The sequence below is a fragment of the Haemaphysalis longicornis genome, unplaced genomic scaffold (genome assembly GCF_048455015.1).
Source record: "Haemaphysalis longicornis isolate Haplotype H1 unplaced genomic scaffold, Haemaphysalis longicornis Haplotype H1 scaffold_1, whole genome shotgun sequence".
Lineage (NCBI taxonomy): Eukaryota > Metazoa > Arthropoda > Arachnida > Ixodida > Ixodidae > Haemaphysalis > Haemaphysalis longicornis.
This window is the reverse complement of record NW_027526203.1, coordinates 354,734,440-354,757,629: the sequence shown is the minus strand read 5'-3', so window position 1 is coordinate 354,757,629 and position 23,190 is coordinate 354,734,440. Positions and strand designations below refer to the sequence as shown.

At 47.1% G+C, this 23,190-nt stretch overlaps 1 protein-coding gene and 2 long non-coding RNA genes across 5 annotated transcripts in view; 1 reads left to right on the top strand and 2 right to left on the bottom strand.

Moving 5' to 3' along the window:
• Positions 1-23,190, bottom strand: part of LOC144154927 (alpha-(1,3)-fucosyltransferase C-like) — a 36,769-nt gene that overhangs the window by 9,258 nt on the left and 4,321 nt on the right. The gene's annotated exons all lie outside the window — the stretch shown is intronic.
• Positions 1,886-8,971, bottom strand: LOC144154926 (uncharacterized). 2 transcript variants are annotated; one of them, XR_013319474.1, is made up of 3 exons: positions 8,455-8,971; positions 7,963-8,385; positions 1,886-2,087 (listed from the first exon to the last, which is right to left on the bottom strand). It is a non-coding gene; the product is annotated as an uncharacterized LOC144154926 (long non-coding RNA). The 2 variants fall into 2 exon arrangements; XR_013319475.1 differs by having other exon boundaries at positions 7,963-8,381.
• Positions 11,322-18,509, top strand: LOC144154924 (uncharacterized). Of its 2 annotated transcripts, none has more exons than XR_013319473.1 (3): positions 11,322-11,863; positions 11,937-12,355; positions 18,308-18,509. It is a non-coding gene; the product is annotated as an uncharacterized LOC144154924 (long non-coding RNA). The 2 variants fall into 2 exon arrangements; XR_013319472.1 differs by having other exon boundaries at positions 11,323-11,863; positions 11,933-12,355.

Sequence of the window (23,190 nt, the reverse complement as noted above, 5' to 3'; positions counted from 1 at the left end):
ACCCCCTGTGTTACAAAAAAAAAAAAAGACATGTAATAACATAAATTGCTTCCCTCTTCACAGGGAACTGATACAGGTGCTCTGTGCCACGAAAGCTACCAGATTACATTTAAACAATGCTACAGTTATTGCAATATTTTGCTTTTATTTAGAGGTTTACTTATTTAGACACCATTTATTTGAGGTACGTAATACATGAATACATGTTCAGGTATGATGACATGCACTATCAGGTAACGCGTATGAAAATGTGACCGCAGTCTTGGGATCAAACTAAGGGAGTTTTATGCGATGAAGCCAGGTACAGGCTATGAGGCATGCCACAGTAAAGTGCTAGAGATATCGCAGTATTGGATGACAACTGTACTGTTGACCATGATGCATTATGCTTTTGCTGAGTTACTTTCAGTTTCTTTCAGTTAGTCCATTAACTGATCAATCAACCGAACATAAACTCAGGGGTTTACTGCCTTGAACATATAAGTAAACTGTAGAGTTGATTTTAAGTGAGTTACTCTAACTGAGTTAGAATTGATTTTAAGTGTGTTACTTCACGCAGTATTTTTGATCAGTGCACTACGTTCCTTTTGCACAGATGTAAAATATACATTGAGATCATGATCTATGAAGCCAGTCATGGTGAATGTGCTATGAAACTGCAGTCATAAAATATGCCTTATATTTTATTTGCATACATTTCCCAGTACGGCTACTCAGCATCTGTACATATTCCGAGTACGCATTTGCTTGATATAGAAGGCATAATTTATAATTTGCCTTGTAAAGTCCCTAAGAAAATGGTACGCCGCAGAGTTTCCTTTAAAAATTCTTACAATCTTTTAGGATGGCCATAACCACCATCATGGGGGTATTCTCAATGACAGTAAGACGTTTCTGCAGGGAAGTGTTATTTCTGAAGAATGCAGCAGCATAGCGAAAATAGGAAAACACTAGTGCGACTCTAGAAGATACGAAGCTCATAATATTTGTGTAAGTTTCCCTGAAAGATTGCCCTCAGTCAGCAGTGATGAGCTTCCAATTTTTCTCGACAACCTAAACTCTCCTGTCACGCTGCAGTAAAACTATAATTGTGGGACAATTCAGCTTCCACTCATCAAGATATTTCAGACTAAAGCCCCTACTTTGAAGTGAAGCAAATTGCACTTTTCTTCTGGTCAGGCATGAAGAGAACAGTATATATACTCACTCATTTCATATGCAAGTATGAACTGCACTGATCTTCCATTGTTTGCAAAAATGTGATTGCCGTCTTCGGATAAAAAAGCCAAGGTAGTTTTACACGCTGAAACTAGAAATGGCTACAGGGAATGCCATAGTGGATGCTGGGAAATTGCACTCTTCGATGAACTCTACTTCTGACCATGTGTTGATGATCTTTCCTAAAATAGGTTCGTATTTTTGCTGCCAAGGTTTTAAGTTACTTTCACTTAATCCATTTGTCAATAATGCTATACAGTGTTCAAAAGCAAAAAATTCTGTTTGAAGTTTCCCATTTGTGGCACACCATTCTTCAGTTGGATACGTCCAAGGACACCGCAGGTTTTTTGCTAACCAATCAGTTGGTTTGTATTTTTTTTTCCACTCAGGCCGACAGGAAATTGTAAATTGAATAAAAGAATTCTATTTGTTCCCAGGACTTCGCTTAAACACATGTATCACCAGCCATTTATAGCATGGTGCAAACTGAAATGATTAACAGAAGTCAGCACGTTTAGAAGTGGTAGTGCACTGAAAATTGCACTTGATGGGAACAGGATGCGTCTTTCAGTCACAGTCATTTTCAGTGTAGTTTTCTTTTTTGCTTGCAGCAGGGCTACATATTCAGTGGCTGCAGGTTTGCATGAAAAGTAAACAGACACAGCTGTCAAAAGATGTGGACACTTTATTATTGAGGGTACATGGGTATTGGGTTCAGACCTTGAAATTTATTTATACTCTAACAAAGAATAACTTTAGGCAGTGCCATCCTCTTGCAGTCTTGCAGGCAGTTCATTGTACCCTTGTTTGCACAACGCCAGCAATCGCAGCATAGGCGTCTCTGCACTCCTTCCCGTCATGCTGCAAACCTGTAATGTTGAAAGGAAACAAAATACAGGGTACCCACAAGTGTTCTGTAATGACAAGCTTATCATTCACTGACAAGGAAACAGCATGGGTTGCTAAGGCATTTTGCTACAAAAGGCACTGAAACAGGGCAGGTTTCATGCAGTACTATTGTGGACCCATAGAGCACCTTCTGTAAGAGCTCGGTAGTCGTGTATACGATGCACACCAACGGTGGGATCCAATTGTGTACTTCTTTCCAGACGTGCCAGGCAGACAGGCCGAGAGATAATCGAAGCGTGTAACATTTGAAAACTGGGAGGCGATTGTGTTACATCGCCAGTACTTTGTGAGAGAGTTCGCCTTCTTAACCAGTACATGCCGCCAAACACAAGTGCGGCATTGGACTTGATGTTCCTCCTTTATGAAACTCTGTTATCAGTTCGGCAGTGGTCCATAGCTGAAGTATCATGTGTGTCAAGTAAAAGGCTTTACCAGTGTTTGTCATATGAGGGGGGCGGGGGGAGAAGGGCAAGGAAGTACGTTCAAGTGGAATGTGTTCCATCTCTTTTCTTCTGCTGATGCCAACGTTTATGTTTAGTGCACATTCCACAAAAAACTAGTTGCGAATCATCACTCGACTTGTCTGCTTCGTTCGTCCCAGTCTTTTTCGTGCTGTTGTTAAGATGACACATACCAACTCGCCCAGCTCACCCCTCTGGATATGTTACGGTTGGCTATGCTACAGCTAGTAAAATATGAGCAACCACACGTAAAGACATACGATAAAAAAGCTTTCAAGGTGGGATTTACTGCAATAACTTCTTGTGCAAGAAGTTACTCCGGTAAGCACTCAGAATGATAAAAACCAACTTGATGTGGATAAGCAGAGTCCAATCATAGTGCTGTTGCAAGGGCAAACGTTTTTGGCAGCAGGCACACGAAATTGCAGAACCAAGGAGGAGTACATGTACATCTCAGAGCAGCTCACAGGCTTCCGGCAGCACCAGGCTGCGATGAACTCCGTTGCCAACGTAATGACAGAGCTAGAGCACACCCAGACTACCAGGCAGGTGACAGCCCTCGTGCTACTTGATGCAGTGGCGTAGCCAAGGGGGGGATGTCGCCTGTGAACAAAGCGGCATATTTTTCGAAAGTGCCACTAATGGCACTTTCCACGAAATGCTACGAAAATGCCACGAAAGTGCATGTCTACCCTTCGCATGGAAGGGAGCCAAGTCCGGCCGTGACAAAACGAAGCGCCTGAGGGGTGCGAACCGCTGAGGGATGATTTCGGAGGGGTGCAGCCCCAAAAGCGACGGCGCCTTCGGGTAAGCTCAGCGCACAAGACGCCAAAGGCATGCGTTGTATCCCTTTGTGCGAGACATGCGGCAAGACTGAGTTGTTCTCAGCAGAGGAGATTGACTCGTCCGGGGAAGCATGGAGTGGTCTGCACCACGGTCCGCACTAACTCGCGGCGGAAAAAAAGAGGGACCGCCAGCCATTGATGGTTGAAGACTGGTACAATGCAGGCCCGAAAGGGAACAGACGATCTTTGTATGTTAAGCAGAACAATGTGCAAGCGGCAGTGGCTGATCACAGCCGCTCCCTCTCCTAGAAAGGGGGAGATCAAGTGGCCGTGGGCACACATTCAAGACTCGTGCAAGGTAACTGAAGAATGCGATGGGCTACGTAATGGGTGAAACGTGCAGTTTAGCTGAATGAATGCCGTGCGCGGGCAGAGGGCCTTTGCGATTGAGACACACCGCAAGGTACGCCCCTCTTCCTCGCGTCAGCCCTTCATTCTTCCTTTTTCACGTTTCTGTCGAGGCCCGGAGGGTTTTGTTGGAGTGGGCTCAGATTGCGCGCACTGAGTGTTGTCCCCTTCCGATGGCGATGTTGCGACAGTCAATTTCACCCCCGCGATTAGGCAGATTTGTTCGGCGGTATTCTCCCCTAACCTAGGAAACTGCAAAACAGCGGGTCGACAAAAAGGGCTGCTGCGGCTCCCCGAGCCAGTTCCAGACTTTATCCTAAATGTGAAGGCACGACGGTCACCAGCCCTGCCACAGGCAGACGGCGTCGCGACAGTAACAACGATCAGATGGCCATATTCGACCTCTATCACAACTAAAGCACCTCCGTTGCGTCCACAATCGCTTTTTCCCAGGACGGCGGCTGCCCAGAGCAGTGTATATTCAGGGGCCGGAGTCACAACAGCGATATCGAATAGTAAGTCATTTTCTTCCAGTGACTAATCCTTACATGATCACTGATGTCTTTTGACGATGGAGGCTGCATTGTACGTTAAGTTGTGCGGTGCAGATCAATTATGCATTCTTTGATATTTAAATATTCACTTCGTAATATTTACTCGATGCCACAGTACCTTGTGTCTCCGAGCTAAAAAATGTCTATCTTGTTTTATTCCGAATGCAGTATTTGCGTTTGAATTGGTAATTGAAAGCACCCACGGTGGAGCGGATAGGCGACTTTTAATGAGGGAAAATGTAAATTCAACTCCTGTAAAGGCCCAAATATTTTATTATGCACGAAGTTGGAGAGGATTACTCAGAGTGTATCGGGACAGCGTAGCATCAGTACATGAAGAATGAAATATATATTTGTTCTGGCTGCAATCCACTGCTACACCCAATTTTAAAACCATAGCAGTGTGCGCAGCGCAAGTGAAGGACTTTCGTACTGGTGGCAAAGAAGAGAGAGAGAGAGAGAGAAACAACTTTTGCTGAGCCCATTTCAGGTGACGCTCGCAGGCGTCAGACGGGGTGGAACCCTATTCACGAGTCCCATACGAGTCCAATAGCTCCTGGCCCCTGGACGCGAGCTCTTGCTGCGTCGACAGGTCGGGGCTGGACATCAAGATCTCCCATCGCTCGGGTAGGGGGGATGCCTTTCTGGTAGAATTTTCCTTTAACACTTCCTGGCCTTCTTTGAAGTTCTGTGGGCGCAGGACTATCGTTCTTTCAAGGCTCAATCGGTCGTGCATGACAACAGAATTTCCTAATTAAATAAACGGCCACATACAACAGGCCCTCTCAAGAGCACCAGCACACCTCCGCCAGCCTCCTCCCCTCACGCCCCCCCCCCCCCACGCACACACACACACACACATGGGTGCGCGCCAATGTGATTCTTCCCGGATCCACAACTGATACATTCTAAAATGTTGCATGAAGCACATTTTGAGCAATCGTCAGCATTTCTTAAGTAACCGAAATAACCAAGGAATTATCACAGTAAACAACTTTGCAATTTTTAGCCAATCTATCCTGTCGTAGCCTGAAACCATGCTTTAGTTTGAACATCACGGTCGCTGTCAACCAAGGAAATAGTTTAACTGCGTCATTACTGTCCGTTTCATGCTAAAGCATGGTAGTCTTTGGTCTTTCTGTATGCGGGGCCATGCCAATACGCATGTTTTCTTGGTGCACTCCGGGAAACAAAATGCTGACTTTTTCGGGCATCGCACCATGCCCGAAGGTCATGCTGGCTCTGCACAGCTGCCCAATCCTCCGTTTTCTGGTGGACCAAGCAGATTTCAAACATAATTTCCATTTCCCGTGTCTGCAACGAAAACTACAAAACTTCTGTGCGCCCTATACATTCCAGAGCCGCCCATGCTCATGAACTGCAAATACTTTTTTTTATCGTTTAGCTTTAAAACCGGCAGTGTGTACTCGGCTGAAAAATGACAGCGCACGCGTCAGCTAAAAAGTATGTCCTTTCATTAAAGTTTGAAACCAAAATGGTAGGACCGCATTATAACTCTTTCATCAGATCTCACGACAAAATTCAAAACGTAGCAATATTTTGCTCAGCTTGCACAGAACATGCCTACCCGCAAGAGTATGGTCAGACATCGCCGTATTTGCGTTATTATTTTTTCTTGCTAAATATAAAGTTCGATACAGCATTGAATGGCGAACTTTGCAGTGACTTGCTCTACCTCATCTGGGAGTGGTAACTAAAGGGGGTGGCTGCTCCAGAAAAGGTATAACTTGATAGTACACGCCTTCAGGCAGATTATAGGGCATTTATGCACGAAGCATTGAAAACGTGACCGCTAGGAATGCAACTATTTGAGAACACCAAGCTCATTACAGCAGACTCTACATTTGGGTTGTGCAGAAATGTCAACCAGATTCATTATGTTACAAAAGCACAAGCTTCTCCGCCCCGATGAGACTCAAAACAGAAGCGCAAATTTAAACTGGCATGACTTAACAAATACCGATGGCTGAATTATTCCGCTTTGTGTGTGGACTAATATTGCCAGGTTCATGTAATTTTCGCCCTTAACAGCGCTGTTCTTGCGCGTGATAAGATCAAATGATAAGATCAATGAAGGCCCCTCTAAAATCGCGCAATCATGTTCCTTGGCGATGACTTAGGTCGTTGGGCACCAATCATCCAACAAGATCCTGTGCTGTCATAGTGAAATCGCCGCCGGAAAGTGGGCGGGGATTCGCCATTGCTTCAAATGTTTAATTTAATATATCGATAATTCCTTTGAAGTTTGCTGTACGACTGATATCATTGTTATCGAGACAAGGCAGTCTTTTTAATGAACCAAACATGTATTTTATCTTCATAGCCTTTAACCCTTTGAGGGTTTTTGCCGTACGTGTACTGCGGCGGTTTTCCGTCCCGCAAGGTCTTTGCCGTACGGGTACGATTTCGAGCATCCGTTTGAAATTTCGCGCCATATTAACGATGCATGCTCCCTGGGAGGTGCTGCCACCTCCTGGGACTTACAAGAAGTGTTTGAAATTTGATTGTGCTACCTTCTTGCGGTGAAAAACAGAACTCTCTGGCTTCGGCACGTTACGGCGTCTGTACGTGTTAATGCGTTTCGTGGTTTCAGTTTCGCCACGTGATCGCATCGGAGGCGCGCGAAACTTGATTGACGCTCGCTATCAGGGGTGGCGGAAGTTGATTTCGATCTATATTGGCGCTGCTCTTATCTTGTTTATTACCCACGCTCACTAGGTATTCTTGCTCTCCTTGCTTGGAACTTAAGTAACCTAATCGGAGACTCCATTGTGGGGGCGGCGGAAGTTGATTTCTATCTATATTGGCGCTGCTATTAGCTTGTTTATCACCGGCGTGCATGAGTTATTCTCGCTCTCCTCGTTTACTGGGTTGCCTTCGAGTTCTTCAGATGCACGGCAAAGCGGCGATATGGCCCAACGAACTGCCCGCTCTGATGACACCGACCGCGATGACTGTTCTGACTCTGAGTTTACTCCTTTCACCGAGTCTGAATCGGAAGACAGCCTTTCTTCGGAAGAAGACAGCTCATTTTCGGACATGCGCTGTATGTGTGCAGACTTCGATAAGGCACTGTGCATAGACCCGTGTTTCAAGGAATACCACACTCTGAAATACTATTGAACATTTTTCAGTTCTAAGTGATGCTGACCCCAAAATACTGTTCCTGATAATTTTTTACCATTTAATCATGACTTTAGACATTTTGTACATTCCAAATCCGCAATAAACTAATTTACCACCAGGGAAAGTTCTTTTCAAAAAAATTCGACCCTCAAAGGGTTAAGGGTGCTTGCAAACTTCCGCGCTTTTTTTTTCTATCAGGGGGGGGGAGGGGGTGGAATAAAGGGTGCCTTCAACAACCTCCAGCACCCTGTCATCTCCCTGGCCATAAAGGAGGCCGGCATTGCGGACAAGCTGCGGGGCTCCGTCGAGGCGTTCATGACGGGCCTCATGGCACAAAGGCAGGTAGGCAACGCCCTGTCGGTGCCTCAACCAGTGGATGTGGGCACCCTGTAGGGCACAGTCGTCAGCCCCTTACTCTTCAACATGGTCACAGTGGCACTATCAGACGGCCTGCCCAGTAGAAGGGCGCACAGGGTGTACCTGTCTGTGTACGCCGCCGCGGCGGCCCTGTAGGCACTAGGCCCCATGGCGGGCTGCCGAGGCGTCGTTCTGCAGCTGCAGGCACCCCCGGATGCAGTGCGGGCCAAGCTCGCCAATGTCAGCCTGCAGCTGTCGGGCACCGAGATGGAGGCGATGCTTGTTCACTGGGACACCCAGGCCTGCTGCAGGGTCACATGCCTGCAAATTGACAGCGAGCAGCTCAGGTGGAAGACCAGGGTGTGCTACCTGGGGCTCATGCTGGACCACCGAGATGGCTTCTACCAGGCCGCCAAGCAGCTCCGTGCCAGGACCGGATGGCCACCTCGGCTGTGAGTAAGGTGGCCGCCCAAGACTGTGGCTGCTCCCAACAGACAGCCTTTGGCTGTAGGGCTGCTGATGTGTGCGCTGCCGCTGGTCACCTTGCTGAAACCAAATTGGTGGCAGTTGGAGGGTGACTACCGCAAAGGCGCCTGTGCCTGGTTTGGAGCTCACAGTGCCACAAGTCGCTGGCCAAGGCGGGGGTGTGGACAATCAGGATGGCGGTAGATCAGCAGGCCCTGGGCCACATTGACTGGCTGCAGCGCGCCAAAGGGGGAGGCCTCCTCTGCAGTAGCTGCGCATCCACCAGCACTCGTTCATTGCTCCACCACACCACCTCAATTAAGGACTGATGCCACAACCAACGTGCTCCATCGCAAGGAATGAAGGAAACTGGCCTCGAGGTACTTTCCATTGGTTGCCACATTTGATGAGCTCATGGCAAAAATGTGTGCATACCGCGCTGCAAACCACGTGCAGCTTTGGAAGAGAGACACTAGAACTATCACAGGAGTGAAAAAGCGTGATGTAAAGATTGACAGCAAGATGCCCAAGACCCTGAAGTATTACCAGATACTGAGATTTAATTAGGCTCCAACCAATACAATGCAAAAAGGCAAAAAAAGGCAAAAAACCCAACGTTTCGAAGCCGGCTCGGCTTCTTCAGGGGTGACAGTGGCCACGCTGCAGCTGCGTCTTATAGTCTCACATTTGCTGGCCTCGCACAAAGCCCCTCGCTGCGGCACGTAATCCGTGTGTGTACACCGAGGGGAGAGTGCCAAGCGAGCGATTAACATTCCCAGGTGTGCGTTGAATATGCCACGATTCGAGGAAAAGCCGCTTCCTCCAGTTCGTTTCCCTTTCGAGGATGGCCGTTCCGGAGAAGTCAATTTTGTGGTCGGCCACTTCGCAGTGTTCGGCGACAGCGCTGCGGACTCTATTTTGTTTCCGGACGTCGTTCTTGTGTTGTCTAATCCTCTCCGGCAGGTTTTTGGTCTCACCGATGTACGAGGCGTTGCACCCCGCGCACGGAATGCGGTAGACAACCCCGGGTGCCTTCTCTATTGTCAGCCGGTCTTTGGGGCGGGGGATTAAGCGGCCTATAGTTGTCGAAGGCTTGTGGGCTATGTGTACTCCTACCCCTTTGAAAATGCGGGCCAAGGCCTCGCTTGTTCCTGGGACATACGGCACCGGCACGCGTTTCAGGGGTCCGGCGGTTGAAGTTCTTGGAGAGTTTGTCACCCTCTTCTGCTCTTTGCGGCGGGTCACGGAGTGAATGAACTTTTTCGGGTAGCCGTTTTTTTTTTTTTTTTTTGACCGCAGAGAAAAACCGAGCACTCCAGGAACTTCGAAAAGACGAAAGCATTGTCATCCTACCTGCCGACAAGGGCAACTCGACGGTGGTGTTAGACTGTCAGGACTACGACCGGAAGGTTTCGGCTCTCTTGGACGGAGACGCGTATACGAAGTTAAAGAGGGATCCTACAAACCAAATGCAGACGCAGCTGAACAAGTTACTCGCGGCGATTTTCAAGAACCACCCGGAACAAAAAAATTCTATACCTTCGCTTGATCTGTCGAAACGGCTCCGCACCTAGTTTCTACGGATTACCGAAGATCCACAAACCTGGCGCCCCCCTTCGCCCGATCGTAGACTTCACATCATCCCCGTGCCGAGCCCTTTCAAATTTCCTGCACCGCATCCTCGCCCCCCTCGCCGGGAAGACCGCGACTCATGTACGCAACTCCAGACACTTCGTGCAACTTGCGTCACAGGTGTGCATTGACGAAGACGAGAGCCTGGTCTCGTTCGACGTCGTGTCATTGTTCACTAGTGTTCCTGTACCGCTGGCTGTATCCGCGGCCCGAACTGCCCTCGAAAATGACGCAACCCTAAAAGAAAGGAAGGACGCCGCTCACTGCCGACGAGATATGCCGCCTACTCGAGTTCTGCTTGGCCAGCACATATTTTTCCCATAATGGGCAAATTTTCAAACAACAAACTGGAACCACAATGGGGGCCGCCATCTCTGTAACAATGGCGAACTTGACGATGGAACACGTGGAAGGGAAGGCTTTGAGCTCCTTCCGGCCGAAACCAAAACTTTTTCTTCGGTATGTAGACGACTGCTTCTGCATAGTGAAGACCTCCGCAGTTGACAGCCTGAAAAAACGCCTAAATTCAGTTCATCCCGCCATCCAGTTCACGGTTGAATGTGAACGAGACGGCTCCATTCCCTTTCTTGACGCCCAAGTGACAAGAGGAGGCAGGGGCCTGGTGTTCTCCGTTCACAGGAAGCCTACGCACACCGGCCGCTACCTTCATTTTAATTCGGCCCACCCCGCTAACCACAAAGCCTCAGTTGTGTCGTCTTTAATGAACAGAGCTGATGCAATTTGTTCGTCCGAATCAGAACGTAAGAAAGAAGTAAGCCTTGTATTTGCGGACCTCAAGAAAAACGGCTACCCGAAAAAGTTCATTCACTCCGTGACCCGCTGCAAAGAGCAGAAGAGGGTGACAAACTCTCCAAGAACTTCAACCGCCGGACCCCTGAAACGCGTGCCGGTGCCGTATATCCCAGGAACAAGCGAGGCCTTGGCCCGCATTTTCAAAGGGGTAGGAGTACACATAGCCCACAAGCCTTCGACAACTATAGGCCGCTTAATCCCCCGCCCCAAAGACCGGCTGACAATAGAGAAGGCACCCGGGGTCGTCTACAGCATTCCGTGCGCGGGGTGCAACGCCTCGTACATCGGTGAGACCAAAAACCTGCCGGAGAGGATTAGACAACACAAGAACGACGTCCGGAAACAAAATAGAGTCCGCAGCGCTGTCGCCGAACACTGCGAAGTGGCCGACCACAAAATTGACTTCTCCGGAACGGCCATCCTCGAAAGGGAAACGAACTGGAGGAAGCGGCTTTTCCTCGAATCGTGGCATATTCAACGCACACCTGGGAATGTTAATCGCTCGCTTGGCACTCTCCCCTCGGTGTACACACACGGATTACGTGCCGCAGCGAGGGGCTTTGTGCGAGGCCAGCAAATGTGAGACTATAAGACGCAGCTGCAGCGTGGCCACTGTCACCCCTGAAGAAGCCGAGCCGGCTTCGAAACGTTGGGTTTTTTGCCTTTTTTTGCCTTTTTGCATTGTATTGGTTGGAGCCTAATTAAATCTCAGTATCTGGTAATACTTCAGGGTCTTGGGCATCTTGCTGTCAATCTTTACATCACGCTTTTTCACTCCTGTGATAGTTCTAGTGTCTCTCTTCCAAAGCTGCACGTGGTTTGCAGCGCGGTATGCACACATTTTTGCCATGAGCTCATCAAATGTGGCAACCAATGGAAAGTACCTCGAGGCCAGTTTCCTTCATTCCTTGCGATGGAGCACGTTGGTTGTGGCATCAGTCCTTAATTGAGGTGGTGTGGTGGAGCAATGAACGAGTGCTGGTGGATGCGCAGCTACTGCAGAGGAGGCCTCCCCCTTTGGCGCGCTGCAGCCAGTCAATGTGGCCCAGGGCCTGCTGATCTACCGCCATCCTGATTGTCCACACCCCCGCCTTGGCCAGCGACTTGTGGCACTGTGAGCTCCAAACCAGGCACAGGCGCCTTTGCGGTAGTCACCCTCCAACTGCCACCAATTTGGTTTCAGCAAGGTGACCAGCGGCAGCGCACACATCAGCAGCCCTACAGCCAAAGGCTGTCTGTTGGGAGCAGCCACAGTCTTGGGCGGCCACCTTACTCACAGCCGAGGTGGCCATCCGGTCCTGGCACGGAGCTGCTTGGCGGCCTGGTAGAAGCCATCTCGGTGGTCCAGCATGAGCCCCAGGTAGCACACCCTGGTCTTCCACCTGAGCTGCTCGCTGTCAATTTGCAGGCATGTGACCCTGCAGCAGGCCTGGGTGTCCCAGTGAACAAGCATCGCCTCCATCTCGGTGCCCGACAGCTGCAGGCTGACATTGGCGAGCTTGGCCCGCACTGCATCCGGGGGTGCCTGCAGCTGCAGAACGACGCCTCGGCAGCCCGCCATGGGGCCTAGTGCCTACAGGGCCGCCGCGGCGGCGTACACAGACAGGTACACCCTGTGCGCCCTTCTACTGGGCAGGCCGTCTGATAGTGCCACTGTGACCATGTTGAAGAGTAAGGGGCTGACGACTGTGCCCTACAGGGTGCCCACATCCACTGGTTGAGGCACCGACAGGGCGTTGCCTACCTGCCTTTGTGCCATGAGGCCCGTCATGAACGCCTCGACGGAGCCCCGCAGCTTGTCCGCAATGCCGGCCTCCTTTATGGCCAGGGAGATGACAGGGTGCTGGAGGTTGTTGAAGGCACCCTTTATTCCACCCCCTCCCCCCCCCTGATAGAAAAAAAAAGCGCGGAAGTTTGCAAGCACCCTTAACCCTTTGAGGGTCGAATTTTTTTGAAAAGAACTTTCCCTGGTGGTAAATTAGTTTATTGCGGATTTGGAATGTACAAAATGTCTAAAGTCATGATTAAATGGTAAAAAATTATCAGGAACAGTATTTTGGGGTCAGCATCACTTAGAACTGAAAAATGTTCAATAGTATTTCAGAGTGTGGTATTCCTTGAAACACGGGTCTATGCACAGTGCCTTATCGAAGTCTGCACACATACAGCGCATGTCCGAAAATGAGCTGTCTTCTTCCGAAGAAAGGCTGTCTTCCGATTCAGACTCGGTGAAAGGAGTAAACTCAGAGTCAGAACAGTCATCGCGGTCGGTGTCATCAGAGCGGGCAGTTCGTTGGGCCATATCGCCGCTTTGCCGTGCATCTGAAGAACTCGAAGGCAACCCAGTAAACGAGGAGAGCGAGAATAACTCATGCACGCCGGTGATAAACAAGCTAATAGCAGCGCCAATATAGATAGAAATCAACTTCCGCCGCCCCCACAATGGAGTCTCCGATTAGGTTACTTAAGTTCCAAGCAAGGAGAGCAAGAATACCTAGTGAGCGTGGGTAATAAACAAGATAAGAGCAGCGCCAATATAGATCGAAATCAACTTCCGCCACCCCTGATAGCGAGCGTCAATCAAGTTTCGCGCGCCTCCGATGCGATCACGTGGCGAAACTGAAACCACGAAACGCATTAACACGTACAGACGCCGTAACGTGCCGAAGCCAGAGAGTTCTGTTTTTCACCGCAAGAAGGTAGCACAATCAAATTTCAAACACTTCTTGTAAGTCCCAGGAGGTGGCAGCACCTCCCAGGGAGCATGCATCGTTAATATGGCGCGAAATTTCAAACGGATGCTCGAAATCGTACCCGTACGGCAAAGACCTTGCGGGACGGAAAACCGCCGCAGTACACGTACGGCAAAAACCCTCAAAGGGTTAAAGGCTATGAAGATAAAATACATGTTTGGTTCATTAAAAAGACTGCCTTGTCTCGATAACAATGATATCAGTCGTACAGCAAACTTCAAAGGAATTATCGATATATTAAATTAAACATTTGAAGCAATGGCGAATCCCCGCCCACTTTCCGGCGGCGATTTCACTATGACAGCACAGGATCTTGTTGGATGATTGGTGCCCAACGACCTAAGTCATCGCCAAGGAACATGATTGCGCGATTTTAGAGGGGCCTTCATTGATCTTATCATTTGATCTTATCACGCGCAAGAACAGCGCTGTTAAGGGCGAAAATTACATGAACCTGGCAATATTAGTCCACACACAAAGCGGAATAATTCAGCCATCGGTATTTGTTAAGTCATGCCAGTTTAAATTTGCGCTTCTGTTTTGAGTCTCATCGGGGCGGAGAAGCTTGTGCTTTTGTAACATAATGAATCTGGTTGACATTTCTGCACAACCCAAATGTAGAGTCTGCTGTAATGAGCTTGGTGTTCTCAAATAGTTGCATTCCTAGCGGTCACGTTTTCAATGCTTCGTGCATAAATGCCCTATAATCTGCCTGAAGGCGTGTACTATCAAGTTATACCTTTTCTGGAGCAGCCACCCCCTTTAGTTACCACTCCCAGATGAGGTAGAGCAAGTCACTGCAAAGTTCGCCATTCAATGCTGTATCGAACTTTATATTTAGCAAGAAAAAATAATAACGCAAATACGGCGATGTCTGACCATACTCTTGCGGGTAGGCATGTTCTGTGCAAGCTGAGCAAAATATTGCTACGTTTTGAATTTTGTCGTGAGATCTGATGAAAGAGTTATAATGCGGTCCTACCATTTTGGTTTCAAACTTTAATGAAAGGACATACTTTTTAGCTGACGCGTGCGCTGTCATTTTTCAGCCGAGTACACACTGCCGGTTTTAAAGCTAAACGATAAAAAAAAGTATTTGCAGTTCATGAGCATGGGCGGCTCTGGAATGTATAGGGCGCACAGAAGTTTTGTAGTTTTCGTTGCAGACACGGGAAATGGAAATTATGTTTGAAATCTGCTTGGTCCACCAGAAAACGGAGGATTGGGCAGCTGTGCAGAGCCAGCATGACCTTCGGGCATGGTGCGATGCCCGAAAAAGTCAGCATTTTGTTTCCCGGAGTGCACCAAGAAAACATGCGTATTGGCATGGCCCCGCATACAGAAAGACCAAAGACTACCATGCTTTAGCATGAAACGGACAGTAATGACGCAGTTAAACTATTTCCTTGGTTGACAGCGACCGTGATGTTCAAACTAAAGCATGGTTTCAGGCTACGACAGGATAGATTGGCTAAAAATTGCAAAGTTGTTTACTGTGATAATTCCTTGGTTATTTCGGTTACTTAAGAAATGCTGACGATTGCTCAAAATGTGCTTCATGCAACATTTTAGAATGTATCAGTTGTGGATCCGGGAAGAATCACATTGGCGCGCACCCATGTGTGTGTGGGGGGGGGGGTGCTCTTGCTGGTGCTGGTGCTGGTGTGCTGGTGCTCTTGAGAGGGCCTGTTGTATGTGGCCGTTTATTTAATTAGGAAATTCTGTTGTCATGCACGACCGATTGAGCCTTGAAAGAACGATAGTCCTGCGCCCACAGAACTTCAAAGAAGGCCAGGAAGTGTTAAAGGAAAATTCTACCAGAAAGGCATCCCCCCTACCCGAGCGATGGGAGATCTTGATGTCCAGCCCCGACCTGTCGACGCAGCAAGAGCTCGCGTCCAGGGGCCAGGAGCTATTGGACTCATATGGGACTCGTGAATAGGGTTCCACCCCGTCTGACGCCTGCGAGCGTCACCTGAAATGGGCTCAGCAAAAGTTGTTTCTCTCTCTCTCTCTCTCTCTCTTCTTTGCCACCAGTACGAAAGTCCTTCACTTGCGCTGCGCACACTGCTATGGTTTTAAAATTGGGTGTAGCAGTGGATTGCAGCCAGAACAAATATATATTTCATTCTTCATGTACTGATGCTACACTGTCCCGATACACTCTGAGTAATCCTCTCCAACTTCGTGCATAATAAAATATTTGGGCCTTTACAGGAGTTGAATTTACATTTTCCCTCATTAAAAGTCGCCTATCCGCTCCACCGTGGGTGCTTTCAATTACCAATTCAAACGCAAATACTGCATTCGGAATAAAACAAGATAGACATTTTTTAGCTCGGAGACACAAGGTACTGTGGCATCGTGTAAATATTACGAAGTGAATATTTAAATATCAAAGAATGCATACTTGATCTGCACCGCACAACTTAACGTACAATGCAACCTCCATCGTCAAAAGACATCAGTGATCATGTAAGGATTAGTCACTGGAAGAAAATGACTTACTATTCGATATCGCTGTTGTGACTCCGGCCCCTGAATATACACTGCTCTGGGCAGCCGCCGTCCTGGGAAAAAGCGATCGTGGACGCAACGGAGGTGCTTTAGTTGTGATAGAGGTCGAATATGGCCATCTGATCGTTGTTACTGTCGCGACGCCGTCTGCCTGTGGCAGGGCTGGTGACCGTCGTGCCTTCACATTTAGGATAAAGTCTGGAACTGGCTCGGGGAGCCGCAGCAGCCCTTTTTGTCGACCCGCTGTTTTGCAGTTTCCTAGGTTAGGGGAGAATACCGCCGAACAAATCTGCCTAATCGCGGGGGTGAAATTGACTGTCGCAACATTGCCATCGGAAGGGGACAACACTCAGTGCGCGCAATCTGAGCCCACTCCAACAAAACCCTCCGGGCCTCGACAGAAACGTGAAAAAGGAAGAATGAAGGGCTGACGCGAGGAAGAGGGGCGTACCTTGCGGTGTGTCTCAATCGCAAAGGCCCTCTGCCCGCGCACGACATTCATTCAGCTAAACTGCACGTTTCACCCATTACGTAGCCCATCGCATTCTTCAGTTACCTTGCACGAGTCTTGAATGTGTGCCCACGGCCACTTGATCTCCCCCTTTCTAGGAGAGGGAGCGGCCGTGATCAGCCACTGCCGCTTGCACATTGTTCTGCTTAACATACAAAGATCGTCTGTTCCCTTTCGGGCCTGCATTGTACCAGTCTTCAACCATCAATGGCTGGCGGTCCCTCTTTTTTTCCGCCGCGAGTTAGTGCGGACCGTGGTGCAGACCACTCCATGCTTCCCCGGACGAGTCAATCTCCTCTGCTGAGAACAACTCAGTCTTGCCGCATGTCTCGCACAAAGGGATACAACGCATGCCTTTGGCGTCTTGTGCGCTGAGCTTACCCGAAGGCGCCGTCGCTTTTGGGGCTGCACCCCTCCGAAATCATCCCTCAGCGGTTCGCACCCCTCAGGCGCTTCGTTTTGTCACGGCCGGACTTGGCTCCCTTCTATGCGAAGGGTAGACATGCACTTTCGTGGCATTTTCGTAGCATTTCGTGGAAAGTGCCATTAGTGGCACTTTCAAAAAATATGCCGCTTTGTTCACAGGCGACATACCAGGCATACAGGATACAGGCAGCATGGCGATGGCCGGAAAAATTTGGGGGGGGGGGGGGGGGGGGGCTGAAGCCCGGTCAGCCCCCCCCCCCCTTGGCTACGCCACTGCATCAAGTAGCACGAGGGCTGTCACCTGCCTGGTAGTCTGGGTGTGCTCTAGCTCTGTCATTACGTTGGCAATGGAGTTCATCGCAGCCTGGTGCTGCCGGAAGCCTGTGAGCTGCTCTGAGATGTACATGTACTCCTCCTTGGTTCTGCAATTTCGTGTGCCTGCTGCCAAAAACTTTTGCCCTTGCAACAGCACTATGATTGGACTCTGCTTATCCACATCAAGTTGGTTTTTATCATTCTGAGTGCTTACCGGAGTAACTTCTTGCACAAGAAGTTATTGCAGTAAATCCCACCTTGAAAGCTTTTTTATCGTATGTCTTTACGTGTGGTTGCTCATATTTTACTAGCTGTAGCATAGCCAACCGTAACATATCCAGAGGGGTGAGCTGGGCGAGTTGGTATGTGTCATCTTAACAACAGCACGAAAAAGACTGGGACGAACGAAGCAGACAAGTCGAGTGATGATTCGCAACTAGTTTTTTGTGGAATGTGCACTAAACATAAACGTTGGCATCAGCAGAAGAAAAGAGATGGAACACATTCCACTTGAACGTACTTCCTTGCCCTTCTCCCCCCGCCCCCCTCATATGACAAACACTGGTAAAGCCTTTTACTTGACACACATGATACTTCAGCTATGGACCACTGCCGAACTGATAACAGAGTTTCATAAAGGAGGAACATCAAGTTCAATGCCGCACTTGTGTTTGGCGGCATGTACTGGTTAAGAAGGCGAACTCTGTCACAAAGTACTGGCGATGTAACACAATCGCCTCCCAGTTTTCAAATGTTACACGCTTCGATTATCTCTCGGCCTGTCTGCCTGGCACGTCTGGAAAGAAGTACACAATTGGATCCCACCGTTGGTGTGCATCGTATACACGACTACCGAGCTCTTACAGAAGGTGCTCTATGGGTCCACAATAGTACTGCATGAAACCTGCCCTGTTTCAGTGCCTTTTGTAGCAAAATGCCTTAGCAACCCATGCTGTTTCCTTGTCAGTGAATGATAAGCTTGTCATTACAGAACACTTGTGGGTACCCTGTATTTTGTTTCCTTTCAACATTACAGGTTTGCAGCATGACGGGAAGGAGTGCAGAGACGCCTATGCTGCGATTGCTGGCGTTGTGCAAACAAGGGTACAATGAACTGCCTGCAAGACTGCAAGAGGATGGCACTGCCTAAAGTTATTCTTTGTTAGAGTATAAATAAATTTCAAGGTCTGAACCCAATACCCATGTACCCTCAATAATAAAGTGTCCACATCTTTTGACAGCTGTGTCTGTTTACTTTTCATGCAAACCTGCAGCCACTGAATATGTAGCCATGCTGCAAGCAAAAAAGAAAACTACACTGAAAATGACTGTGACTGAAAGACGCATCCTGTTCCCATCAAGTGCAATTTTCAGTGCACTACCACTTCTAAACGTGCTGACTTCTGTTAATCATTTCAGTTTGCACCATGCTATAAATGGCTGGTGATACATGTGTTTAAGCGAAGTCCTGGGAACAAATAGAATTCTTTTATTCAATTTACTATTTCCTGTCGGCCTGAGTGGAAAAAAAAATACAAACCAACTGATTGGTTAGCAAAAACCTGCGGTGTCCTTGGACGTATCCAACTGAAGAATGGTGTGCCACAAATGGGAAACTTCAAACAGAATTTTTTGCTTTTGAACACTATATAGCATTATTGACAAATGGATTAAGTGAAAGTAACTTAAAACCTTGGCAGCAAAAATACGAACCTATTTTAGGAAAGATCATCTACACATGGTCAGAAGTAGAGTTCACCGAAGAGTGCAATTTCCCAGCATCCACTATGGCATTCCCTGTAGCCATTTCTAGTTTCAGCGTGTAAAACTACCTTGGCTTTTTTATCCGAAGACGGCAATCACATTTTTGCAAACAATGGAAGATCAGTGCAGTTCATACTTGCATATGAAATGAGTGAGTATATATACTGTTCTCTTCATGCCTGACCAGAAGAAAAGTGCAATTTGCTTCATTTCAAAGTAGGGGCTTTAGTCTGAAATATCCTGATGAGTGGAAGCTGAATTGTCACACAATTATAGTTTTACTGCAGCGTCACAGGAGAGTTTAGGTTGTCGAGAAAAATTGGAAGCTCATCACTGCTGACTGAGGGCCATCTTTCAGGGAAACTTACACAAATATTATGAGCTTCGTATCGTCTAGAGTCACACTAGTGTTTTCCTATTTTCGCTATGCTGCTGCATTCTTCAGAAATAACACTTCCCTGCAGAAACGTCTTACTGTCATTGAGAATACCCCCATGATGGTGGTTATGGCCATCCTAAAAGATTGTAAGAATTTTTAAAGGAAACTCTGCGGCGTACCATTTTCTTAGGGACTTTACAAGGCAAATTATAAATTATGCCTTCTATATCAAGCAAATGCGTACTCGGAATATGTACAGATGCTGAGTAGCCGTACTGGGAAATGTATGCAAATAAAATATAAGGCATATTTTATGACTGCAGTTTCATAGCACATTCACCATGACTGGCTTCATAGATCATGATCTCAATGTATATTTTACATCTGTGCAAAAGGAACGTAGTGCACTGATCAAAAATACTGTGTGAAGTAACACACTTAAAATCAATTCTAACTCAGTTAGAGTAACTCACTTAAAATCAACTCTACAGTTTACTTATATGTTCAAGGCAGTAAACCCCTGAGTTTATGTTCGGTTGATTGATCAGTTAATGGACTAACTGAAAGAAACTGAAAGTAACTCAGCAAAAAAGTGCGAACCTATTTCAGCAAAAGCATAATGCATCATGGTCAACAGTACAGTTGTCATCCAATACTGCGATATCTCTAGCACTTTACTGTGACATGCCTCATAGCCTGTACCTGGCTTCATCGCATAAAACTCCCTTAGTTTGATCCCAAGACTGCGGTCACATTTTCATACGCGTTACCTGATAGTGCATGTCATCATACCTGAACATGTATTCATGTATTACGTACCTCAAATAAATGGTGTCTAAATAAGTAAACCTCTAAATAAAAGCAAAATATTGCAATAACTGTAGCATTGTTTAAATGTAATCTGGTAGCTTTCGTGGCACAGAGCACCTGTATCAGTTCCCTGTGAAGAGGGAAGCAATTTATGTTATTACATGTCTTTTTTTTTTTTTGTAACACAGGGGGTTTGGTGCCTCTCGGTTTGCCTCCCCCCTCTACACTTTTTTTACTCACATCCATAGGTGACAGTGATCGATTTGCTGTGGTGAGAGACCCAGGTCCTCCATAGAGACCCTCCATAGAGCAGCAGCATTTGCACATAGCTGCCCTTGTCTGTAAATTAGCAAATTGAATCGTGGTGCTTTTAATCAAACTTATCTTACAAGGATTATAATATAGTCCTCCTTGCTATAAATTGTTTGCATAGTTTTTCGTATGTATAGAGAATCGCATTTTGCTGACATCAGTACGTGGGATAAACAGGATGAGGTAACAATCAAGTACACATCCACAAAGCACACAGATTGTGCCTTAAACTGAATTAGCTTATAAAATAGCTAGCGAGAAGCATGTATAGCACACTTTTTAAGTTGAAACTTCCTAATTAATCCACTCATGTTCAAACATAACGCCGAATGCAAGTTATGCATCTTTAAGCTAGCTCTTACCGTTTAGCATTTACACTTTATTTTTATCTGAGTAGAAGATTTTGGAGCTTTCTTTTTGCTGCAATTGTATTTGGTGCACTTGAGCCCCACGATGTGCATCATGGGACAAACTCTCGTATCATGATTTTAAGGAATATATGCGCAACCATGCATGTACGTTGGTAACTGAGGTATGTTTTGAAATGCTGATGTTTTGCCATCTGGCCCTTTTATCACGTTTTAATAGCGGCCGGTAGTACGGCTCATCTTTCGCCCCAAAAATAGAAGAATTATGCAGAACTGGGGCTTATTTTGCTGAGGCAATCGAATAAAATACAAAGCAAACACGTGCGCGCTCCGTGCTTGTTAACGAAAAGTCGGAAATGCTGATGAAAAGTGTCGTGTCAGCTCATAGGAACCTCAAAACTTGGAAAGCGACGTGCAGAGCACGCTTGACGCTCCTTTGGGGTGGGATGTATGCAGAAACGGAAATGTTATTATTCATTTTTTTGCGTTAGGCTTAACACACGTGTGTTTACTCAGCGCCCCCAGTACCAGAGGCGATAGTTTATTTCTTCACCTAATAGCTAGGAATGAAGGCGGTATTCTGTACACTGGTTATACCTATCGAAATTACGATGCACGGCGACCAATGAAGGTCATCAGCTTCAAAATGAGTCAAGGAAGTTTAAACTGAACAAAGCAAACTCGATCATCCTGTCCAGACGCTTTTGAATTTATAAAAAGCTTGCATTGCACACCGCTAAGACGAGGGAGTACGGGGGGAGGCTAGGTTGGTGAGTTACAGTGTCATTATTAATACATTATAAGCGTCGCGAGCGATGAGCGAGCGATAGCTTCCGATCGATGCATTCGTGCACGAAGCGAAGCCGACTTTCTGGAAATCGGTGGGAGCGGTGGTTGTTGTATGCTACCAACTGTCCCTGTTCTCGGTTCATTCGATGTCCAAACTATTTAGGAGTCACCGGCTCTCCTTTCATCTAAAAATGGCTCCGTCTGGGAGTCCAGGCACCAGGTCAAACAAGCATCTGAACGACGTGGGTCCAAATTGGAACTAGTTTTGTTTTAAATGGTCCCAGCAGATAGATTTTGCTGGGGGATAACACCTGGCCCATTAATTTTACACATATTAGCTTTAGGAATTGTCATGCTCAGACAAAGCAGCCTAACTTTTTTACCAGCATTGTTAGCATATTTACATTTTTTATTTCCCATATTCATTAGAAGTAATTCCAAACACTGATGTTACAATTAAGTTCCAGCCAGTTTGAGTTCAAACAGAAGGCACCGTTGCAGCATTTACACAATAGGCAATTAAACAGCATATGCGCACCTTCAGCTGTTAAACTTGCTCCACTTTCGTCAGAGTTTTTTTTTTTATTGTGAATGATGCGGTTCCACAGCTGCAACCACTTGTGAAGGACCATGTCTTGGGCCATAACAATTGTATGATGAACTAGGTAGTAAAGATAAGAAATTGTAATATACAAAGGATAAAAAAAGGCAGGAAGTTAAGAAACATCTTTAGTCGGTCTGAGGTATACTACTACTACTCATTAACTTGGGGATCATAATTGAAGAGCAGGATCATGATGCTACCCTCATTTGGTGAACAGTGGTGTTTAACAATGATTTATCGTGTGATGAGTGGGATTCCCTTCTCAGCATCAAATAGGAAGAATCTGAGCCAGTTGTTACATGTTGAATTCTACGACAGTCAGCCTGAAGACTCAGACAAAAGGAGAAAAAACAGAGCCGTGCACAGTGTTGCATGGTGCATATCATCCCTTCATTTCCTTGCCTTGTGCTTGTTATTCGAGGCTGACCATTGAAGAGTTGAACTGCTCCTCATGATGGACTTTGCATTTTACCCAACTCCTTGCTAGTATGATCAAGGAAGGAATTGAGGAGCAGGATCTTGCTTTTTGTGGTAGACAATGGTGCTTCGTCTTGTTCCTCACTTATGTGAAGAGTGGAATTCTCTTGATATTGCTCATCGGTAGTGTGATGAACAGAATGAGCAGAGAGATCATGACCCTTCTCTTATGAGGCACAGAGATCATTCGGTGTGGAGTGCAATACTCATGTAAAGAATGGGATGATCCCCCTTCTGATTTGGTACCAAGAGATACATGCGGATGCAGAGGCATAAATTTAACCTTTTGATAAGTACGATACCCAGAAATGCTTCAGCATCACAAGAGAAAAGAAAAAAACAGCCTAAAGTTGTGCATGCTGCATTGAGACTAGGCATTTCAGCCTCTTCGACTGTTTCAGCTGTCGATAGCTGTG